Raw genomic sequence first — 11,484 nt, 5'->3', positions numbered from 1 at the left:
TCTAGCTTTTTGCCAAAAAATTTACTGAACACCAGCACAAAAAAGTATAACCCAAACAAAGCACAGCCATCTTCCTGAGGTAAGAGAAGACAGAATAAAGTTCAAGGAGTTTAAGTAGTTGGAATTTACAGAACCTCAAATTCTATACTATAGAGGAAGTAGCTGCGTAGGAAAAAAAAACGGGCCCCAGAAATTTGCATAGAAGATCCAGGCTGAACAGTATGAAGCTGGCAAAAAACAATTAACAATGGAATGAAAGTTAAATACTCAGCAGCTCAAAGGCTGTATAAAGGGAAGACCTATGAGTTCTCACAACACATAAAGAAAATGCCAGGTAGGAAAACCTAGGGCATAAAGCAGAAATCCAAGAAATAAGATTTCTTAGAAGTTAGGGTTAAACAAACCCTAAAGCAGGGATCAGATGTTTTCTAAAAAGGATAAGATAGCAAATATTTTAGATTATGTGGGGAACATAGAGTCTCTATCATTGTTTTTATTTTTATTTCTTTACAATAAAAATATGAAAATGTAAATAAAAAAATGAAAATGTAAAATCCATTCTTAAATTAGGAGCTACACAAAAATAAGTTGTAGACCAGATCTGGCGCATAACACAAAGATTAATGACTCTAGTCATAGAATAACTATGATAATAGGAGGCATAACAAAATTTAAAGCAAATTACAAGAGTGTTTCTTGAAGTAATTCAATGTAATGGACTGAACTAAAAAATTCAACAGAAAAAGCAGCATTTAAGTTTTAATGTATGACTACTATAATATATGTCAAACATGACATATTTATACATCAAGCTGATAAAGAGACATAAATAGAACTTCTAGAAAAAAGCAAATTATCAATTATAAAAGTATTTAAAGATCCCCACCATATATAATTTAATTTAATTATAGATTAACATACACCTAAAGCCGTACCTTTAAATAGTTTCTCATTTGATTAATTTTTAAATATTTTTGTAGAATTTATTTGATATCTTTCTTATTGTCCAGTTTGCCTATAGGAAAATGGTAGTTTATAAAAAAATTCAGGAAAAAGTGGGTAAAAATAGCATAATAAATTAAAATGACCTTTTAATGCTAATAAAAGTTGATTTTAATTTTTATTTATGTAAAAGCACTTAATGAAACCAATGTAACTGAAATATAGAACATGTGGGGTTATGTTTATAGCAGCACTATTTACAATAGCTAAGCTTTGGAAACAGCCCAAATGCCCAAAATTAGATGACTGGATCAAGAAGATGTGGTACATATACACCATGGAATATTACTCAGCATTCAAAAAAGATAAGCACATGCAATTTGCAGCAACATGGATGGCGCTGGAAGGGATCATGCTCAGCGAAATAAGCCAGAAAGAAAAAGAAAAATACCGGATGGTCTCATGCATAGCAGGAATCTAGAAAACTTAAATAAGGGACCAGGAAAATGAGTAACTATAAGAAAGTGAAAATCAAAATCAACAAAAAACTATGAAGCAGAGACACTTTTTGGGGGGTGGGGGGCGGGAGGGGAGGGATTGGGGTCAGAATTGGGGGGTTGCAATTGTATGGGGAATATAAAAATAAAACTTATTATTAAAAAAAAAAACAAAGTAGATTATAAAAAAAAATAAAAGGTCTCTACAAATTAAAAAAAAAAAAAAAAAGAATATGTGGGGTGAGAGGGAAGGGCACGAAAGGAGAGAAATTTTCATAGAACCCCTAGTAAGAACATGCAATTCAGTTTTCATTCATTACATACAGAGTCATCCATCATACTTTCACATAGCTTATCAGTAAGGTCACAGTGCATGCACACACGAATTTAAAATGCCAGACATCCTGAATGCATGAGTACAAAATACGATTAATTCACTCAACCCAACCAATATTTTAGAAATTACCTCTTTCTAGTTATGAAGTGAAAACACATAATCATATTTATGAGTTTTCTATCTAGAGTATCTCTCTCTCCTTAACTCAATAATTCAATGTGATACAACACCAGGTTATGTTTACAGATGTAATTAATTTATACTATTCAAATAGGTCCAGGAATATGGTCTTGGTATCTATACCTTCAGTCTGCAATAAATTATAAATTAGAATGAAATATATGTCCTTTCTATTGATATGCGTGTGTGTGTATAATATATAATTGACTGGCAGCATGATATAGTACAAAGAACAGTCATTTCAATTCAATCACTAGCTGTTAACATATTGTTATAGAGCAACCCCGATATTAAACGGGTTCCTGGCTGTGGGTCCTCACCCGCGCGCTTTAAAGGGACTTATGAATACTCTACTACAGACACACGCAAAAGGGTTAATAAAAGGTTTATTTACAAGAGGAAAAGAAATAAGGAAAATGTACAACTCAGGGAGAAAATAGGGAAATAAAGTCTTTAATGCATCCTACCCGATCCGACGACCTGGAAACCCAAAGTCACTCTCAGAGCTGACCGGACGCTGTGAGCTGGCTGAGAGCCCAAAAATGGAGAGAGCCCCAAAGCCCACGTGTCTGCCTTTGGTATCCACCTGGCTGCTTAACCCCACCCTCAGGTCCCAGCCACCTTCCCTTTGGTGGTGATGGGATTTGGAGTTCCCAGTGTCTTTGGCTTTGACCTGGGGTGGGGGTGGAGTCCACAAAGCCTATATGGAATTTGCTTTGGGACATCCTTTTTCCCCTAACAATATGAGCAGTATATCCAACTATAAAATAGAAATAACAGTATATCCTCACATAATGCCAACTTTTCACCCATCATGGTGCTCCTTCTTGCTATCTCTTCTACCTGAATTGCAAGTCCTTCAACTTTTTCTTATAACCCAGATCTCTACTTAAATGTCACTTCTTTTCAGGACAGTCCCTGACAACCTATACCTACCTACATTTTAAGATACAAAGTAAGAGAAGATACAACTCAAAATGACTTTTAAAATAGGAAGTTTCCATTTTTCAATTGTCAAAAGTTAATTCAATCATTCCATGAAAAATCAAAACCCTCTTCATTCTTCTACTATTCCCACTTGCATGTCAGCTTTTGTCCTCAAGCTAGCTCTCATCATGGCAGCAGGTTGGCTGCCTCAATTTCAGCCACATGCAATTATGTGTAAAAGAATAACTAGTAATCTCTCTCATTTGTCTCATTTAAGGGAGAAGAAACGACTGACAGCAATTTCCCTGGAGGATTTGCACATCTTATTAGATAAGATAAAGGCACCTGTCCCTTGCAAAATCAATCACTGACAAGAAGAATGGGATTAACATTACTGGCTTAAACTAATTAGGATTTATCCCTAAGGGTAGGCTCCAGAACAAAACTGTGACCCTGAAAGCCAGAAAGAATAAATGATTGACTTCCAAACCCCCCAAAAAATGTTACAACATCTTACCTTTTTTTAAAGATACACACACCATCCCCACTAATGGCTTGTTTATTTCCTATATCAAAAAATATACACCAGTAAAGCAGAAGACTTAAAATATAGTGTCTAAAACACAGCAAGTGTTTTATTAATACTTGTTGAATAAAAAAGTGAATATATCAGTATTACCCAAAGTATGTGTCTATATCTATATTTAATTTGTCAAATTCTAGACAGAAATAGAATCAAGCATTGGAAGAATTGGAACTAACATTCATTTTTGCACTTAACCATTTATTTTTATATGCAGAATGTAGATGATCAAATAGAAATATCCAAATGTAATTTGAAAACAAAGACATACATTCAAGTCAACTCTTATAAGTTACAGTCCTCAAACATTACCTATAACAATAAGACAAATATTCTGCAAAAAATGTTCTTTTTATACTTTCATGTGTTGACAAAATAAATTCTCTCTAGATAATTCTCTAAACTGTAGCATATTTTTTTATTTTTTTAAGATTTATTTATTGATTTATACAAGCACTGGGTATAGTCAGAAATGCGGGAGGGTGAGAGAATTCACCAGAGCCAGAACGGGGAACAGAACAGGCAGACCAACAAAACACAATGCTGAGGGGAGCAGCAGGCATGGCAGGAGAGGTCTGCGCGCCATGTGGGAACCCTTGCTGGGGGCCGGGGATCCATCCGGCGCTGCCAAGGGTGCGGGTAGCTTTGCAGCCCAGCGCTCAACAGCTGCACCACCAGGGGAGGCCCAGCATATTTTTTATTTTAATTTAAGGAATCTTTATAACTTGGAATTCATGCTTTCCATAGGGGATGACTGGTCTACATTACCCCAACAATGCATAATAAGCATTCCTTTTTCTCTATACTCTTGGTAACTCTTTGTTTCACGTCTTTCTTGAAAATTCATGGTAGTTTCTTTTGCTCTGAGGAAAGGTTAGATTACTTAGAAGATTTAGCACAGTTTGTTTATTTTTAACTATCACTTTTTATTGAGGTAACATTGTTGAATAGCACTATATGTGATTTAGGGGTATAGCTTCATATCTTCTCATATGCATGTTACCCACTGCACCTACAACCAAAGCATCCATAACCCTCCACCATATTTCATTGGGCCCCCTCCCATCCTTGTCCCCATGCTCACTCTCCCCATCTGGTGTTCTCAATTCTGCAGTCAGAGTCCAAGCATTTACTTTGCTTTAGTTTTGTCTTTTTTTGTTGGGTTCCTTTATATCCCACATTATCAGTGAAATCATTTGGCATTTGTCTTTCTCCCTCTGACTTATTTCACTTAGCATAATATTCCAGTTTTACCATGTTGTCACTCGTAGTAACATTATATCTGCTTTTATAGCTTAATAATATTCCATTGAGAATACATACCATATTTATACCTTTATCCGCTCATCTGTCAGTGGGAACTTAAGTTGTTTCCTTATCTCCACTTTTGCAAATAGTGCTGCAATGGACATAGCAATGCATATATCTTCGATTTAATATTTCTGTATTCTTTGGATAGATAACTAGAAGTGGAATTATTGAATCTATACGGTAAATATATTTTTAATATTTTGAGAAACCTCCATACTGTTTTCCATAGCAAATGACTGGTCCATATTACCCCAACAATGTATAAGTGTTCCTTTTTATCTACACTCGGCAACTCTTGTTTCTGGTCTTTCTGATATGGGACATTCTCACAGGTGTGAGAGATGGGGTCTCATATTGTGATTTTGTTTGCATTTCCCTGATAAGAGATAAACTTTTTTTTTAATGTCAGCACTATTTCTTCATGGCTTTTTAATCAATCATATTATCAGTTGAGTTGACTCTTACTATCTTTGAGATGTGTGAAAAATATAATCTTCACATTAACATTTGGATTAAAGTTGATCATATCTATAGAATAATCATTGTTGAAATTTCTTTCATTAGAAGTATTAATGTATAATGGTTTTGCTGGAAAAAAATCTGTCTCATGGAAACCCAAAATGCAAACACATAATTTAGCCATTTAATGAACCAGTCATTTTCCATTATTGATATTTTCAAGTCATATACAATATAAAGATTCACAGCCTTTAGAAAACTTTCTAAAGGACAATACAAATTTAAAAATTCAGATTCAAACAGACTTAAAAATGTTTCTACAAAATAACAGATTCTAAAGTGTAAATAAATGTGGATAGAACTGGAAGGGATTGTCCTAAATGAAATAAGCCAGAAGGAGAAAGATAAATACCGGATGGTTTCACTATATATGTGGAATATAGAGAAGCCAATCAAAAGATCAGACAAAGACAAACTTTAAAACAGACCCTTGAAAGCTGCTGCTAGATCTGAGGCATCCAGGAGGGGAGAGGGTGAAATATGAGGGGGGAATAGAGAGAGCACAAGAGATTAAGGTGGAAAACTACAGGTACTTTGGTAGTGGGAAAACTATAGTGACTGTACCTGAGGGGAGAAATTGTATATTGTGAAAAAATTAACAAGGTTGAAAAATAATGGTACTTCATTTAAAATGATAATAATAAAACTATAACCAAAAATAACTGTAATAAACACTTTAAACTTTGACAAAATATAGGATATATGTTGTAGCATATATAGCAAATATACTACTGTATATAGTTACATATATATAGTATGATGTATGTATATCTCCATATTAAAAGCAATCTTCATACAATAGGCATGAAAGCCCCTTAGGCTAATCTTTCACACAGCAAGTATGAAAATAGTATGACTGGCCAATATAAGATTCATTAATACTTTAACTAGATGGGTGGCACAGAGATAATCAGATCCTAAAATAAGAGAAATTTAAACAAATTGTGATTCAACCTCTGGTGAGATACTATGGCTCAATTTAAATTATTAAGCATAAAGACAAATACACATAATAAAATGATGAAAATGTAGGATGCAGTAGAATTTCATGATGTTGACAGGTAGCACAACTCCTTGGAAAATCATAAGCCCTAAGGTGAAGACAGAACTGGGTATAGTCCTGACAATGCCAACATAGAACTGGACAAGTAAAGAATTGAGCAGGGCATCCTAACCTTCTCTGAGCCTTAAGTTTTTTATCCCAAAATGATTATAACAATTCCAATCATATGAACCTATCACTCCAAGTATAATGATGATAGCACATTTATACATTGCCACCTGAATGCAAGGAACTTATCTCATTGCTTCACAATTATAATACCATTTAAACTTCTCAACATCCTTATATTAGTATCATTATCCCATTTTACAGTGGTGGAAATTAAAACACATTGAGATTAAATAACTTTCCCAAAGGCATCAAGTCAGTAAGTGGGAAAACTTAATGGTAGCTATATAAAATCAATGGTAGCTACATAAAAATTATTGTTAAGAAGAATCTGCTAACTTCAGAATTGCATGGAAAGATAGAAAACCTCCTTTTTACACATACCTTTTAACCCAACAACAGACAGCTATATAATGAGGATGTCAAGTATAATTAAGAGACTTCAAGGTCTCAAACTTCTCCTTCCAAATAGCATAATGTTGGCAAAACTAGAAAGAAAGGAAAAAAACTCCATTTAATTGAAGTATAATGAAGCAACTTTCTTTCAGTTCCAGACCAAAAGAGACAAGATGTACTTTTCCCTATCCCTCCTGCTAAGAGCAACTAAAAACCCTGAATACACTATATAAAACAAACATAAGAAGTCTGCAAAAGGTGAAAAGAAAAGGCAGACTCAATAGGGATCTAGAAACTAAAGGAACAAAATGGCAGTGAGTTTTCTGACTTTTCTTAGTGTCTCATATACCCTAAATGGATGAAAGAAAAACAAAAAGAGCAAAAATATAGGTAAATATAAAATTTCCCCTTCTCTTCTTGAGTTTTCTATATTAGGTTAGATAACTGAAACAGAAAGTTTAACAATGCTTTAATGTTTTAAGCATATATAGAGGAAATAATCAAGACAAATCATATCATAAATAAGAGAAAGTAACTGACTTACAGAGAGGCACAGTTTCTATACCTTACTCAAATAGTAAAACATCAACATTGGTAGGCCGGTAAGTTATATTTTTTATTGGAATACTTAAAGCAACCATTAAAACATCTATAGAGAGTTACACTCAATAATACTCATTCCTTAAAGGTTTAATAGAGAATGAGTGTTAGAGTCAACTCCAATAGTGCGTTCCCATTGCTTCCACGTTCCAGTTGTGCCACTGTGGCCAAATTATTTAACCTCTCTGTAAATTAGAATTAACAACTATGCATTTTTTGGGACAATGAGAGTTAAAACATATTAGCTACTATTATTATAGCTATTATTATATTTTGATTGAGTCAGACTATTAACCCTGTCTCTCTTACTTTTGCGAGCTTAAATAGTGTTAACCTAAAATATACATATACATATATATATGTAAAGTGTTACTTGTGGTGATATATTGAATTCTGTTTATAAAAAAGTACCATGTAACAGTCAACAGTCAATGGTATGCTTCAGTGAGGCATAAAAGTACCAAAAAGAATGTTATTATATATCATCAGAGTTACACCAACTTTAATTTAATGTACCAGCTGACAACTAATAGTAGATGAAGAGCCAAAACAAGTTTTATTTATTGCTGTGTATGGAATAATAACAGAAATGTTGTTACTAAGAAATGTAATTTAGGCAACAACTTAAAAATGCATTTCTACACATACTAGTACTTGAACACAATTTGCAATGGACTTGCTAAGACTATTACTCTTCATTTTGAAAGTGTTGAGAGCTCTACTTCCAATTATGAGGGGGTAACAAGGTCCAGAATTAACTTCCAAATGTAAATTACTAGAAAACTAGTCAAACTATGTATCTGACATTGGACAATAAGCAGCTCAAACTGACTTCGAAAAATGAAAAAACAGGTATGCCACAGAATGGTGGGAGTTTCTTAAAGCACTTCGGGAAATGCAAGATGGAGGATGGGAAACCCAAATGGAGCCCAGAGCATTGCGGAGTAAACACATAAGGATGAGAGTGCAGAAAGGCCAAAGCAGCAATTATTTTGGGGAGCAAGTCTCTGAAGTGAGAGAGAGCTTATGAAAAGACCTATTTTTTTAAAAAAGAAAATCCATTTAAATTATCTAAATAACAATATGCACGTACATAGGATGAAACCCAGAAGGCTGAGCAAAAGCAACTTCTGGGAAAGAAAAATTACCAGGCAGTTAATGTTGAATAATTCCCAGGGTCAGAAATCATTCATGTGCTTTCAAGCAAAATATGAAAACTCCTTGGTGAAGAAAAGACATGAACTTTCAGTAGTGAACTTAATATAGTATATATAGATGAGATTTATAATAATGCACACCTAAAACTTATATGCTACAACAAATGTTACTTCAATTAAAAATAATTTTCAATAATAAAATTTAAATAAGTAAGAGTCCTCATTGAATCCTTGGCACATTTAGTAAAAACCCCAGGGGATCCACCTCAGTAACAAGGCTAAGAAAGCACAAGAGTAAAGATTCAGCTAGACCTGCCCCAAAAGAATTTTAAGAACACTGACACACATAGAAAGGGAAGAGGGAAGTAAATGAATTTGCAGCTGCTGAGTCTGTCTCTGCAAACACTCTATCTCAAAACTGCCAAAAAACTCAACCCACTGTCACTTCGCACAGTGTGCTATTTTGCACTGCACCCTGAGTGCCACAGGAAAAGAGTCTCAAATGCCACTAGGTATTGCCATGCTCAAGAATAAAAGTAAAGGAGGTTAAAAACAGGAGCAAGCATAAGAATGAGAATGAATTAAAAAAAAGAGAGAGTTGGTGTATAAAGAGCATAAATAAGAATATACTCCAAGTAACCAAAATGTTGGCAATATATGGTTAAAGAAGTTACATCATATCAAGGGAAATTTTAGAAGAATGACTTGAATGAATGCCTCAGAAACTACATTGACTGCTCTCCCCAAGTAACAGGATAACAAAGGTGATACAATTTTCAAAATACAATGCAGGTGAAGCAGTTAAGTCTGAAAGTGTCCAGCAAACTTCTGAAACATGCTAAAATCAATGAAACATTCCTTTGGTATTGGAGATCATGATGAAATCTGGCCTGATGATAATAAAAATGATGATGAAGACTATGATGATACTGAAATTGAACTCAATGCTTTACATTCCAAGTTTTTTGCTGCTTAACCCATAGGTGATATGGCCTTCTTGCCATTTAGAAAGTTAAGCAGACTTCTATGGAGCTTATGAATATTATCTGGGCAACCTTTTTCTAAATAAATATATGAACTTGTGACGCTCAAATACTATTGGGAGCAGTTCTTCTGTCTTCCTGATTGTCCTCTCATTAACTGAAATGTTGACAAATTAACAAATAATTTTAAGGAATAAACTTTTATAGAACCCACATGTCAGATTCCACAGTCATATGCCCTTAATCATAATTCCCTTATTGGAAAAACAAAAGACTAAATTAATCATATATTACAAGATTAATGAGAAAATGCCACTCTGCATAAGATAATATTTATAATATAAAGAATAATGGAGTAAAGATAATAATATCTGCTAAAAAAAAATAAGAAAACAGGGCATTTAAAGGTGAAGTAATAGGAGGTGAGGGTGTTATCAAGCAGCTACCAAGTGTCAAACAGGAATTTGAAGCCAGCTGATTCCAGATTCTACTACCAGAAAGTCTTCTACAGCAAGTACCTTGTCATGCCTAGACCAGACACCTTAGACAAAACTGTTCAAGGACACAGTGATGAGCAAAACAGATAATCCCCAATGTTTTTGTGGATCATAGACTGTACTAAAGAGCAAAAATGAAACAATCATACAATTAGCTTCTTGTTTCTAAGTATGCTCAGCCTGTAGAGGGCTTCTGAAGTTGTCTGAAACACACTATCCCAAATATTCACCACAGCTCTGGCCTTCATCAAACTTGGGTCATAGTTCAACTTTCTCAGGGAAACTGTCACCAACAATTCTATATAAAAATGGTACATTCCCCATTGCAACATTCCTATCACCTTCTCTGATCTATTTACTTTTTTCTACAACTTTTACCACCATGTGACATATTATTTAATATCTGCATCCCCATTAGAATATAAGTTCCCTTTTTCTTTCTGGCTTATTTTGCTGAGCATGATCCCTTCCAGCTGCATTCATGTTGCTGCAAATTCCATGTGTTTTTCCAGATGGTCTCACTCATAGCAGGAATCTAGAAAACTTAAATAAGGGACCAGGAAAAAGAATAACTATAAGAAAGAAAATATCAAAATCAACAAACAACTATGAACCAGAGACACTCTATGGAGGCTGGGGGGCAGGGAAAGGAGGGGTTGGGGTCAAAATAAGGGGGTTGTAATTGTATGGGGAATATAAAAATAAAATTTAAATTAAAAAAAAAAGAATATAAGTTCCCTGAGTTCAATAATTTCTATTTTGTTATCTGATATCAGTCAGAGTCTAAAACAGTGCCTGTTTTATAGGATTTTTCTGTGTATACCAACTGGACCTTTGGGAGAGTACTCCTCTCTTTCCACTGAAATGTTAGACCTAAGGAGGAAAGTTCTGGTTATTTTTTGGTCCATATTCTTAGGTTTTCATTACAGAATAGCGCAGGTCATATTAAATTATGACTTCATTACTATTTTCTCGTTAGGAGATAAGGAATCATTAAACTCATACTATTAGAACTACTATTACAACTTTTTTTATTCTGTGGAAGATGATCTTGGTTCTAGTTTTTGGAGTTTCAGACAGTATATGATTAAATTTGTGCTGAGAAGCCCCTAACTTGTGTTCTTTCATTAGGAAAATCCTGGTATTATAGGCATTCAATTAGAATCACTAATCTGGAAAAAGCCCTGAGACATATATATGGTTTTTCTCCATCTGTCATTTACCCTTGAGCTAGTTATATATATAAGAAATATAGTCATAACAGAGAACGCTCCAACTCAAGATGAAAGTAGGGACAAGAGATGAGGTCAATAAGGGTGGCAGAATGAAAAAAAGGTAAGTCATTCTAAGGCTGTTGTTATTGAAGAAAACTGTATATAGAAGT

Source organism: Talpa europaea (genome assembly GCF_964194135.1).
Source record: "Talpa europaea genome assembly, chromosome: 8".
NCBI classification, from domain to species: Eukaryota; Metazoa; Chordata; class Mammalia; order Eulipotyphla; family Talpidae; genus Talpa; species Talpa europaea.
The sequence above is the reverse complement of the archived record's forward strand: the minus strand, read 5'-3'. Positions refer to the sequence as shown.